We start from the raw sequence: 14,079 nt of genomic DNA on the forward strand, positions 1-14,079 counted from the left end.
TCATACACGAGGTGCGATTGGAATTAATGCAAGCCGCACTGACTTACAAATGGCAGTACCTGATGCACCAGAAATGTTGCCCTAAAAGCAGCGTTGGTCTTCACCCCACTCCACACTCCAGCTGCCACATTTGCACCAAATCCTCTAACTCAACATCTCTTTGCTCCCCAGCCTACGGTCTCCTGCCAGCCAACCTCTATTCAACGCTTTGGACTAAGTTCATTCATAGCAAGGATTAACGAAAATCAAGCTTAATATTCAAGTAACAAGACAGAGTCAAACTTGCTGCTAAATTAGCCTAACTGACCTTAGCCTTGACTCTAATTACTGGGCTCCTGCTTTGTTCTGAAGTAAAAATGTCTAACATCTATGGGTCGGTTGATGTTTGCTGCTGTCCTAGACACTCCATTTATTATCTCATTTAATCCTCACGAGAGCCCTACGGTGTGGTTGTTTTGTGATCCCCATTTTACAGGGGAGCTACTGGAAAAGCAGAGGTTAAACCATTTGCCCAAGATGAGAAAGCCAGAGAGTAGAGGAAACAGGATTGCCCGGCAGAACGCCGGATCTGAGCTTGGCCACTGTTCGTTCTACAAGGTCGTCCTTCTACAGTATCCCAGTTCTGGTAACAGGGTCCTTGCTTCCTTTCAATTCCCTAATTTGAGTCCTTTTTGAAACTGTCTCAAGACCCCCTGCCTCCCTAAGATTGACCTCCTACATGACATTTCTCTTTGGGGGAAGAAGTTTTTGCCTTGAGTTTCACCCATTCATCCAGGGCCCCATTGGCCCTGAGGCCAGCTCCCTTCATGTCTCAATCTCCAAATACCGTATGCTCCTGGGTTTCATACAATCCTGTCTCCCACTGTTAGATGTCCCCAGGTGATGTGTTCAGCTGTCCTGCATAAACGTCATCCCAAGCCAAGCATCTGAATTAGGATGGAATTGGAAAATGCCCCCATACAAGGAGAGCTTTCAGTTTACTGTTCTAAAACATACCTTGCATTTTTCTACATGCCTAGACAGACCCTAATGGACCCCTCACCCCCACGCCAAGTAACCCTGGTGTCCCTGTAGTGTCAGTATGGTACCCACTAGAATTCTGTAAGCTAGACCGGCCTCTGCCTTCTCTGTGAACCCGACGTCTTGCCACACCAGGGAGACAATGGAGAAGTATTCTATACTGCTAGATGTCAATACCTCGTGAAGAAGTTGTTTGTATCCAATTAAATCCGTAGGAAAAATGTAAATGCTTCCCTCTTCTGCCTTTCTCAGTGATAGTCCTCACTATTTGTTATGAGATATCTGATATAGTTTGGATATCTCTCCCCACCCAAATGTCATGTTGAATTGTAATCCCCAGTGCTGGAAGTGGGGGCTGGTGGGAGGTTCCTGGATCATGGGGACGGATCCCTCATGGCTTGGTGCTTTCTTTGTGATACAGAGTTCTCAGGAGATCTGGTCATTGTAAAAGTGTGTGGCACCTCCCTCCCCACTGTCTCTCTCTCTCTCCCTCTCTTACTCCCGCTCCAGCCATGGGACATGTCTGCTCCCCCTTTGCCTTCTGCCATGATTAGAAGCTTCCTGAGTCCTCCCAAGAAGCTGAGCAGATGCCGGCCCCATGCTTCCTGTACAGCCTGCAGAACCCTGAGCCAATTAAACCTCTTCTCTTTATAAATTACCTAGTCTCGGGTATTTCTTTATAGCAACATGAGACGGGACTACTACAGGGAGAAGGTGCTACATATATATTACAGATATTTTAAAAGTGAAAACAAGCACAGTTTATAGAAACTGCAAGTTTATGGGACTTAGTTGGGCCTGAAGCCCTGCATTCCAGTGCACAGAAAGATGCATGATTCCGGTTTAGATCTTTTGTTTCTGAAACTTTTTAAACTAAATTTTCCAGAACTGAGTTCTAAGAAGGTTCCTTCCTTAGAGTAAGACTTTCTGTGCCCCCATAAATGAGTAAGGTCAGGCAATCAGAGACGTAAGAGGGGACTGGGTGTGTGAGGAATTCTCTGTGAGGGGATTTGGGGCTCACAGAGAAAGGCTGGCCCCCAACTCCTTGTGAAGGGGAGTGGTGTTTAAATAATTCTCGTCCCTGGAGGTGAGGGAAGAGAAGACCATGAACCTGGTGGTAACTGCATGTCTCTGGGGTATCTGCTCAGTCCCAGTTCACTGAGCTACAGGGAGGAGCCACTGCTGGTGATGTGGCCACTGGGGAGAGGAAACATGAAGCCATAGCTATAGAGAGAGGCCAGAGGACCCTCAGGCTCCAGTGTCATGGGGTCCAGGAGGTCATTCTGCCCACACACAGGCTCAGAACTGGCACTCCTTGTGTCCCAGCAGGGGCCCCATAGGACAATGAGCATGAGTCTCATTGGGGACAGCAATGCCTAGATGTGTCATTGGAACTGAGTCCTCTCAGGATTCAGGAGGGCACACACCCTAAAGACCCAACATGATGTGAATACTTATAGGAGGTTTAAATTAAGGAAGTGGCTCATGTGATTATGGGAGTTGGCAAGTCCAAATTCTGTGGGGTGGGCCAGCAGACCGGAGACTCAGAGAAGAGCCAATGCTGCAGTTCAAATCCAAAGACCGTCTGCTGCAGAATTCCCTCTTACTCCAGCGAGGTCAGTCTTTTATTCTACTCAGACCTCCAACTGATTAGATGAGGCCCACCTGCATTAGGGAGAGCCATCTGCTTTACTCAAAGTTCATGGACTCAAAAACACCCTCACAGAAATATCCAGAATGATGTTCACCCAAATACCTGGGCACCACGGCCCAGCCAAGTGAACACATAACTGTAACCATCACACATACACATACTCCAGCTAGGATCATAAACTACATGGAAGCAGAAACTCACTGCTGGCAGACTGCTAAGCAAACACCTTTTCCCTTTCCCTCTCCTTGCCCCAGCTCCAGGGCGGTGAGCACAGAGAATCAGGAGGTGGAGAGAGAGGAGGCTAGGTGTGCTCCAGGCCTCCAGGGTCCTAACTTTAATCCTCTTGGCCTCCCACTGACTTCAGCCACAACTAGGCAGACAATCCCACACAGCATGTCATTTCTACAGGAATCTACCCTGTAGCTAGATAGATTCCTGTATAAATGATAAATGTTTGCAGTGATGGATGCCCCAGTTACCCCACTTTGCTCATTACACATTGTGTGCAGGTATCAAAATATTGCATGAACCCCATAAATACGTACAATTATTATGTACCAGTAAAATGCAATAAATTGAAAAAACCATTTACAAATAAGCAAGACTATGTCCCAAGAAATGGCACACAACTGTTTTAATGATGAAGGTGACTGAAATGTTGTGAACCGAGTTAGGTGTTCAAGGCAGCCACTGTGCCGGAGGAGAGGGTGTCCTCCAGTACAATGTTAGCAAGGATGAGAAGGGAAACACATTTCATGCTTGTGTCCACAGTCAGGGTTGCACAGTCAAACCCAATCATGCTGTTCTAGGATCCTAGCACTGTCCCTTGGCTCACAATCTGCCTGGTTTGCTTTGCAAAGTATATGTTTTGTCTCCTACCTTGACCTGTTATCCCAGGATCAAGGCTAAATGCAGCCTACGCCTTGCTGTGATGTGCCAGGATGGCTGAGGCCAGAACAGCTGAGGCTCCCCATGTGTCTGTGTGTGGGCCGCCCCCAGAGCTCCCTGAGCCAGCTCCCCAACACCCACAGAAGCCCCAGGCTGCCTTACTGGTATTGCCACCAAATCTGCACTTGGGGTGGATACCAGGTCAGGTAAATAATTAGAGTAGCAGTCATAAGAACAACAAATCAAGATGGTTGTCCAGAGGGATATTCACAGAAGAGGGGACATGTGACCATCGGCCTCAAGAGAAGGATCTTTAGGGTTCCAGGTAAGGGCAACGTGTCATGGCAGCAGACGTGGAGCTGCCAAGGTGTTTGCTCCAAGGCGCCAGCCCTGGATGGGAGCTGGGACATCCAGGAGTTCATCCCAGCCCAGTGGCTCATGATTTGGGTAGAGCTTGGGCAAATCACAGGTCACTTCAGAAGTCTCTACTTCCTAAAATTCTGCCAGTTTAAAAGTTCTAAAATATTCTTCAAAAATGATATTCTCTTGTATGTATGTTTTAGTTTTGTCTTATTTTTAAATCTCAAAATTATTTTAAGCTCTACTGTCATTAAAAAAAAAATTCAGCCTAATTCACCAAGTCCCAGACTCCCTCCTCCCTTGACTTCATGGAGTCTGTAGTCACAGGTCCAGCTTGCCCTGGGTGAATAAGGTAACTTTAAGAAAGGCTTTTAGGGAGAATATATGATGTGGACCTGAAGGAAGTCCTTAAAGGAAGACTTACAATATGGGCAAATGTTAGAATCATCCAAATGGAGTCTTGTTTTTAAAAATATTATGGGTAAATAATGTGAAAAGCCTCCTTCTACAAACACTTAGAAATACTGGATAAAATGATAACAAATAGGCCAGAAGTATGAAGGTGAAAGTACATTAAAAAATAATAATAATAAAGCTGAATCTCAGCCGGGCTTAGTAGTTCATGCCTGTAATCCCAGCACTTTGGGAGGCTGAGGCAGGCAGATTGCTTGAGGCCACGAGTTCGAGACCAGCCTGGCCAACATGGTGAAACCCCATCTGTACTAAAAATACAAAAATTAGCCAGGTGTGGTAGCAGGCACCTGTAATCCCAGCTACTTGGGAGGCTGAGGCAAGAGAATCACTTGAATCCAGGAGGTCAAGGTTGCAGTGAGCCAAGATTGCACCACTGTACTTCTGCCTGGGAGACAGAGGGAGACCTGTCTTTAAAAAAAAAAAAAGTTCTGAATCTCAAGGACCTAAAACATAGAGAACTGCAAGGCAGCAACTGGACTGTGAGCTGCGGCTGCTCAGGCTGAAGAGGTCACAGCACCGCATGTGAAGGATGGGGTGGGTGTGGAGAGAGGGGTCCACGCAGGAAGGGAGCCCTGCAGGGCGTCTGGCCTGGGCATCATGGGGACACGGCGTGTGGTGGGTGCAACAGGCTCCATGCAGTATTGTGTAGACCCAGTGGAATCAGGTTTCCCACCACTGAGGAAGGGAGAAATCTGCAAAGGGAAAGACACTAAAACAAACTCTCGGAAAATACTGGCTTAGAATTGGAGGAATCAGTGTGAACTCACAGTTTTCAATGTGTCTATAGATCAATACAGATAAAAATGTAGATATAAATGTTTATTTTGTGTGTGTGTTTGCACACGCATGTGTGATGACCCAGTATCAAGCAGTACACCTAGTGCCCAGGCCTTGGCTTCTAAACATTCTCCACCAGAAGAAGTCAGGGTTCCTTGAACATATGACAGATTCCAGGTTTCAGCAGAAAGGTACAAGATGATGTATTAGTCAGGGTTCTTTTACAGGGACAGAACTATAGGATTATATATATACATGTGTGTGTATATCCATAAACTTCCATATCTAATATATATATATCCCATCTCTCCTTTTCACATTTTCTGCCTGCTTTATTATATATATAGGATATATATGAGATAAATATTTTATCCTATATAGGATATATATATTTTAATATCTATATTATTTAAATATAAAGATATAAAATATATCTTTATATATAATATATCCTTTAAATATATAGGATATATATATTTATATATATTTATTTAATATATATAAAATATATCTTTATATATTTACATATTAAAATATATATATCCTTTATATCCTATATAGGATATAAATATTTTAACATATATTTTAACATATAAATATATATTTATATATTTATATATTTTAATATAAATATTTATATATTTTATATATTTGTATATAAAATATCTTTTATATATTTATATATAAATTTATATGTTTATATTTATCTATACTTTATATATTTATATATTATATATTTATATATAAAATATGAGATAAATATATTATATATATAAAATATTATATCATATATGAGATATATTTTATATATAATATATAAAATATATATAATTTATATTTAATTATACCCTATATAGGATATAAATATTTTATATATATAAAAATATATTTCATATATATCCTATATATATATCTCCTGCTTATATAATAAAGCAGGCAGAAAATGTGAAAAGGAGAGCTGGGATATACATATATATACTATATATATGGAGGTTTATTAAGTATTAACTTACACTATCACAAGGTCCCACAATAGGCTGTTTGCAAGCTGAAGAGCAAGGAGAGTCAGCCTAAATCCCAAAACTGAAGAAATTGGAGTCTGATGTTTGACGGCCGGAAGCATCCAGCTTGAGAGGAAGATGCAGGCTGGGAGGCCGGGCCCATCTCTCCGTTTCACATTTTTTCTGCCTGCTTTATATTCACTGGAAGCTCATTAGATTGTACCCACCAGATTAAGGGTGGATCTGCCTTCCCCAGCCCGCTGACTCAAATGTTAATCTCTTTTGGCAACACCCACACAGACACACTCAGGATTAATACTTTGAATCCCTCAATCCAATCAAGTTGGCACTCAGTATTAACCATCACAGATGACATCTTTTACCATCTTCCAAAACACAAGGAAGTGAGCAAAACCACGACAGGACATGCTACAAGACAGGAGCCTGCTTAAAGAGGTTCCCACGGACCACATTCGGAACAATTTAAACAAGAAAATAAATAATGGTAGTAAGAGTTTATGACTTATCAAATAAAACAGGAAACCATGAGCCTACATGCACATAATACATTGAAAATTTGTAGAGAAACAAGACGTTTTTATAGTTTCAAAGTCCCTCGTCACAAAGTGCTCCTTAATTATAAAGTGAATAAGAGCAACTTTACCATGGAGAATCCGGCACGCCAGCCTTCATCACGCGAGCAAGGTGCACAGCATTCATAAGAGACAAAACCAAACTGTGCCTCTCCTGAGAGGGTGCAATGAAGTGAACACAAGGCATCTCCATGATAGGGTTAGATCCAGGGTGTGAATCCTGGACAGGAATGAGGAAAACGCTGTGCAAACCCACACAGAAGGACACTTCGTGAAATAACTGGCCTATGATCTTCAAAAGTGTCAAAGGACATAAAAGTCAAGGACAGAATGTAGACTTTTTCCAGATGTAAGAAGGTTAAAGAAATATGACAACGTAAAGAATGTGTGATTCTAAGTAGGACCCTCCACTCTAAAGGAAATTACTGGAACATTCGTTGAGATGAGAATGAGGCCTTCACACGAGACGGCACTAATGCAGGAGGAACGCTGCTTCCAGGATCTGATGGTTGGACTGCGATTAGGTAGGAGCATGTTCTTGTTGGTAGGAAATACACGTGAAAGTATTAGACGGAGAGGTTGCATCAATGTTCTTTGTACTCTAATTGCAACTTTTCAGTAAGTCTGAGATTGTTTCAAATTTCTGTTAACTACAAATTAAGCTTAACCACTAAAATGAATAGAAATACAATTTATAACTTTCAAACCAGTAGAGAGAAAACAGAGATTATTGCTTCATGGGGTTTTCAAGAAAATAGTAAAGAGGAGGAGGAAAGCAAAACAAACAAGCAAAATATAGCAAACAGTAGGCACAAAATAAGGTTGCAGATATAAATAAATCAATATGCACAAGAAATGTAACTGTATAAATAAGTACACACAGGAAACATCATTGGATTAAGCTTCCCAGATATCAGATATATTTTACTTGGTGTGAAACTACTAACATTTAGCTAGGTGATAATATAAAGAGTCATTTCTAAATTCTGAGGTTGGCAATAATGGAAGAGGAAAATCTGTAGCAGACAGAGACTAACGGAGAGAGTTGCTGCTGCACCATTAGCATCGGTGAAGTATGCCTGGCGTAGTGCGTGTACACTACCAAACTATAAAACACACAAATTGCCAGTCAGCTACAACAGTTTGGAACTGGTATGAAGCTAACACAGCTTCAAATTGAATCAATTAAAAATTGGAAGAATAGGCCGGGCGCGGTGGCTCAAGCCTGTAATCCCAGCACTTTGGGAGGCCGAGACGGGCGGATCACGAGGTCAGGAGATCGAGACCATCCTGGCTAACACGCTAACCCCGTCTCTACTAAAAATACAAGAAAATTAGCCGGGCGAGGTGGTGGGCGCCTGTAGTCCCAGCTACTTGGGAGGCTGAGGCAGGAGAATGGCGTGAACCCGGGGGGGCGGAGCTTGCAGTGAGCCGAGATCACGCCACTGCACTCCAGCCTGGGGCACAGAGCAAGACTCCGTCTCAAAAAAAAAAAAAAATTGGAAGAATAGGATGGAAAATGTGATAAATCTAAAATGATAGTGATTTTATACCTATTTCAATAATGAATCAATTTAAGTTGTTAAGGATGCAGAGTATTTGAACACGAATATTTGAAGGTTGTTGTAAAGGACACGTGTAGAATGCCACACCTAAAAGTTATTTTCCGGCATGCATAGAACAGTTTTAAAATTGATCATGTATTGGGGAGGCAAAGAAGCAACTCTTAGAAAATATCAAAGAATCAGTATTCTACAGTATCATGAATTTGGAATCCAGTTGTATATTGCCTCCCCCCTCCAATCCAAGGCTGGTAGCAGGCAGAGTAGGAGCTTTAAAATTCGTGGAGAGGAACCTTTCTGCTGCTAAATAAATCACATTGAAGTGTCTGCCTTGCACGCCCTAAAATAACTTTACCTGTCTCGGTGGTGGAACGAGCCCACGTCCTAACTTGCCCCCGTATTTTTCTGCCCTGCTATGCTTTGCAGTGAGGCCAATGCCTTGTTACCCAAATCAGTGAAAAGCCTTGAAGGCCAAATCCCAGGGATGTAGCCACCTGCCCACCCACCTCTGAGTCCTCTCAGTCTCCCCAGGTACCCTTCTTAGGCCACCAGGGTACCAGACCACCTGTTGCCTCTCAAATCTGGATTTATAAGTGACATAAGCTAATGTATGTTCTCTAAAACATAGGAATAGCCCTAAGTGACATGAAGACTTAAGATTGATGGTTTTTCCTTCACCTCCAAGTTGTCACTTTAAGAGAGAATAATTACTGAGTTTGGAACCGAGCAAGAGAGGGCAAGTGTGTGTGTGTGTGCGTGTGTGCATGTGAGTGTGCGTGTGTGCGAGTGTGTGTAAGTGTGCATGCATGTGTGCGTGAGTGTGTGTGTGTGTGTGTGTGTGTACACATGTGTTTGTGTGTGTGTGTTTGGGTGAGTGTGAGTGTGCGTGTGTGAGTGTCCGTGTGTATGAGTGTGTGCGTGCACATGCGTGTGAGTGTGCGTGTGTAAGTGTGCGTGCATGTGAGTGCACGTGTGTGCACTTGTGCAGGAATATGAGTGCGCATGCGTGGGTGTGTGTGCACGTGCGCAGGTGTAAGAGTGCACGTCGGTGTGTGCGCATGTGTGAGTCTGTGTGTGTGGGTGTGTGCACGTGTGACTGTGTGAGAGTGCCTGTGTGTGCTTTGTGGGGGTGTGACTGTGTGCACGTGCGCATGAGTGTGCTGTGTGTCTGTGTCTATGTTTGTGAGCGTGTGTGCGTGCATGTGTGTGTGTGCATGTGTATGTGCGCTTGTGTGGGTGTGTGTGTGCATGTGCGTGTGTGCATGTGTGGCTGCGTGTGTGTGTGGGTGTGTGTGCATGTGAGTGTGTGTGGGTGTGTGCACATGAGTGTGCATGTGTGGGTGTGTGCACGTGTGACAGTGTGTGAGTGCACGTGTGTGCTTGTGGGGGTGTGACTGTGTGTGTGTGCACATGAGTGTCCTGTGTGTGTGTCTATGTGTGAGTGTGTGTGCACGTGTGTGTGTGAGTGTATGTGTGCTAGTGTGTATAAATGTGTGTGAGTGTGCGTGTGTGTGTCATGTAAGTGTGGGTGTGGGTGTGTGCCTGTGTGTGTGTGTGTGTGTGTGTGTGTGACTGTGTGTGGTTGTGTGTGTGGAGGGGAGGCTGCACAATGTGAAGCCCAGAGAACCAAAGAGCAGCCTGGGGGGCCAAGGGCACCAGCGATAGGAGACATGGTTTTCCAGCAAATGTGAAAGTAACACAAAAATGAAAATGCAAAGGCCTAGTGCCAAACTTCACCTGCTTCACAGTTTCCCTGAGTAACACCAAATGAACAGCAAAGAGCTATTTTACCTTTAATTCATTCCTGGGCTACGATCTAATATACAGAGCTCCATGGAGGGGAAGGGAGGCAGGTGAGTCAGTGTTTTTGTCTCTAATGCCCACTGTACCTAGACAGCACCTGGACGAAGCAGGTGTTCAGGGCACATGAGCTGAGGCGCTTTTGGAGCCCTGCCCTGGTGCTCAGCAGACTGAGCTTGCAGCCCCGTCACTCAGTCATTTGCCTGCTTCTCTGCATCCAGTTTTCTTCACCAAAGTGAGACAGTGCTGGACAGTGAACTGTGGAGTCATCTCCTGCTGCCACGTCTCTGAGGTTATCATCTCCTTATGGCCCCACACTTGAACATTAAGACAGCAATTTTTCAAAGTCCTTAAAAATATATGGTGGATGGAAAGGTTAAAGAAACTCTAAAAAGTTTTCAGCCCAGAAATATGGATTTGTGAGTTTTCATGAGACTTTTAAACAACTCAGCCCTATACAAACCTCTGGCCTCGTGCTATTGTGTGTGAATCTCTTTTCCAGTTTGCAGGAGAAGCATTTTATTTTGAGATATGCATATCATAAACTCCGAGTAATACATGAATTGGCTGGTAAAATAGGACATAAGCAGATATTTAGGAAACGGTGCCAATTTGTTGACATTACTTTTAGATTAAGAAAAAAAGACAAACAGAATTGTTAATTAGACATTTTGTGAATGCAGAGACACCTTCTGAGAAATGCTGCCGTGCTACACAAAGGCTGTGATTTTCCCCAAAGAACTGTTTAGCACATTAAATTGAACACCGAAAGAAGAGAGTTTCCAATTAATCTTCCAAGTACACAGAAGATAACACTTTGATTTTTATCTGTCCTGCATTTCCAAGACAACACAAGCCAATGCTCATTTAATCTGGTCTTGGCTTTGGAAGGGTAGATCAATATGATAAATAAATCACATTGACTTTATTGGTATTTGGCTGAATATTAATAGACTTATTTGGTCTGCTTCGTGCAGACTGTCGGTATACACCAAGCAGAATTCATTGACGATAAGCTCTCAGGCAGTGGCTAGAAGCTTATTTCATGTAAGGGCATTGAGTCAACACTTTCCCAAAGTTATTGTGAGCAGATAATGCTCAGGGTATTATTTGAGGATAAATGGCAGTACCAATTTCCAATATGTAAATGAAGCTTAAATAGGACTTCTTCCATTTAAATTGGCTCATCTTCCATTTTTCCATCTACGCTAATGATTCCCAGCCTTTTTATCTGGCTGGTCACACTCAACAGGCACAGTTCACTATGGCAGGAACCCTCAAGGGAGAACGCGTGGGCTGAGGGAGGGGGCAATGCCTCAATCATAAGGCTCCGCCAGCGGTGAACTAGGATGCCTGAGGCTATTTGGATTTGTGTTTCATTCCTTTCTCTCCTCAGTGAGTCCCCTGAGAAGTGCTCCCCCCCACCCCCCGACACTGTGCAGGGCTCTGTGGCAGCGTGGGAGTAGTCTAATACATTCTCCAAATGACACGCAGTCTGGGAAAGCAAGAGGCTGCTGCTCATCTTGTGCCTTTTAGCTCAGCATCCGCCCCGATCCAATGCTCAATCAAGTTAGCTGAATGAGTTGGTGAGCGGGAGTGGGGAAACAAAACAAAGCAAAAGTCCCTGAAATGTCTAAATATCTACACCAAGACAAGGGCCTCCGTATACACTGCCCAGGTTTTCTTATGCACTGCCTCTCAATGCATTGATCCTTCTCAGGGGAAGAGGCCACCCTCACTGACCCAGAAAGTAACTCTTGGTGTATTTGCCACATTTTCGAAACAACCAACTATGCTTAAGTATGGAGATGCATTGTGGTATTAATACTAGACTCACCTGACAAACACGTATAATGGCTTTTCCTATATATGATTTTAAATTTCTAAAAGATTTAGCAATTACGTATTACATGGATGCAGTGTTATCATTTGAATTCTTTTTTCCTTTGTCATCCAAGTCAGACAGGCATGTGAGAATCACAAACTCGGGTCAGACAGCCTGGCTGTGTAAGACCAGTAGACTCAATCTGAACATGTGATTTGGTGCCTTTAAACCACAATTTCTTCATTTGTAAAGTGGAAATAATAAAACAAATATACAGAGAATGGGTTTACTAAATTTTAATAAAGCTCCAAAAATTGGGTCTCACTCATTACTACTCCAAGAAGTGGACTTCTGACTCTTTCAGTAAACAACACTGAAATAACTACCACACTTGGCCCCTTCACCAGATCTACCACTCTCTTGTCTGTATTTCAGAGCTTCATACCCAGATATCCGGAAAAATCAAACGCAGTTGGGCCACACCTTCAGAACGCAGCAGGGAGCAAGAAAAATGCTGTGTTGAGTGGCGGGGCACCCGAGTCCTAGGCTCTGTTCTGTTCCCGTTGACCTTGGGCAAGTCACTCCTCCTCATAGCCTCATTTCCCCCAACTGTCAATGAAAAAAATTATTCCTTTAAAATTTTGGGGATCAAATGTAAAATATTCAGATAGGAATGCGCTTTCCAAAGTGTGATTAAAAGGGGTTCCTATACCACTGTCCTGGCAGACACGGCCAAGTCCGGAGGTGAGGAGAAAGCATGGACTCAGAATAGCCTTCTGCAGAGAGATCTTGAAGTCTCGGGAAGGCATGGCATTCCTGGGTGGGGGGCTCACACCCACATGCGAGGGATTGAAGGGTTCCAAAGCAGTCATCTCCCCATTCCCAATGGCTGGAGGCACCTGCTTCAGAGTATTCTCACTGGGTTGAGGGATTACGCCCCCTGGAAGAAGTAACTTTAACAATTGCATATGGATTGTTTTTATCCCATTATCACTTAGCAGACAGAAGGCTATACAACAGAACAAAATAGAGGTGTTTTCCATGGAGAAGAGGAAAGATGAAGCATCCTGAGACGCCGTCGGATGAATGGAGGATCAGCAGGTGAAGAACCTTCAGGAAGGTCACTGAGTCCTGACCTGGAGGAGAACTTTGTGTCAAGAGTTGAAGATGCCCCAGTATTTGTGTGGGGAACGATGAAATTGTTAGAGACTGCCCTTGTCAAGCAGAAGAGGCGGATAAAGATCTCCATTTGGGCATGTCCTTCTAGGACCCAACTCGAGTACACTCTGCAGGTCTGAGCTTCTCAGACACCTCCTGCCCGGCTTTGCCTCTGGTCTCATCTGACCTTTAGTGTTACTTGCAGTTTCATATGTGTGTCAGTCTAATCTCCCCAGCTAGGTTACACATGAATGGGAACAGGGTCGATTCCTGTTCGCTTCCTGGCCAATGCCTTGCTTCCAGGACCTCGAGACTCGGCCTGTGTAACATGACCAGATTCCTGGTGGCCATCTCTGCAATGTGCAGAGCGGGATCAAAGACTTCCTCTGCCCAGAAGCTAAGATATCAGGCGGGCCAAAACCATTTAGCTAAAGGGCAAGCTGCCTTTAGTCTAGCCTCTAAAGTTCATTGAAAGACTCCTACTTTTCATTTCTTTTCCACACTTGACCTTAAAGAGAGAGAGAGAGAGAAAGAGAGAGAGCGTGTGCATTCATCGCCCATTTCCACTAAGCCTTTCCCTAATACGTCAGCAGAAGAAGAGCCAAACGCTAGTGTATGGAACAGCAAAACAAGATTGATTCACTCGTAAATCCATTCCCATTATATCACTTGCCCAATATGTTTGTCTTACTGAACAATAACACAAGTAGGGAGTGAAAAACCCACAGAATATATAGCAAAGTGCCATTCATGACAATGTGAATTAAGTAAGCGTAATTTACCAGTTCTAATAAAATCACTTTTATGTATGTGCCAGTCCTCATTCATTCTGACATGCTCTTAATTTCTATGTTATTTGCGAAATAGAAACCTGACAATTCACTAAATCACCTCGAGCAGCTCCTTTTAAAATCTATTCCATTTGCTCGACACAAATTATTTTTTATTTAAGCATTGCACTGGATTT

Source organism: Papio anubis, chromosome 4 (assembly GCF_008728515.1).
Source record: "Papio anubis isolate 15944 chromosome 4, Panubis1.0, whole genome shotgun sequence".
Classification (NCBI taxonomy): domain Eukaryota; kingdom Metazoa; phylum Chordata; class Mammalia; order Primates; family Cercopithecidae; genus Papio; species Papio anubis.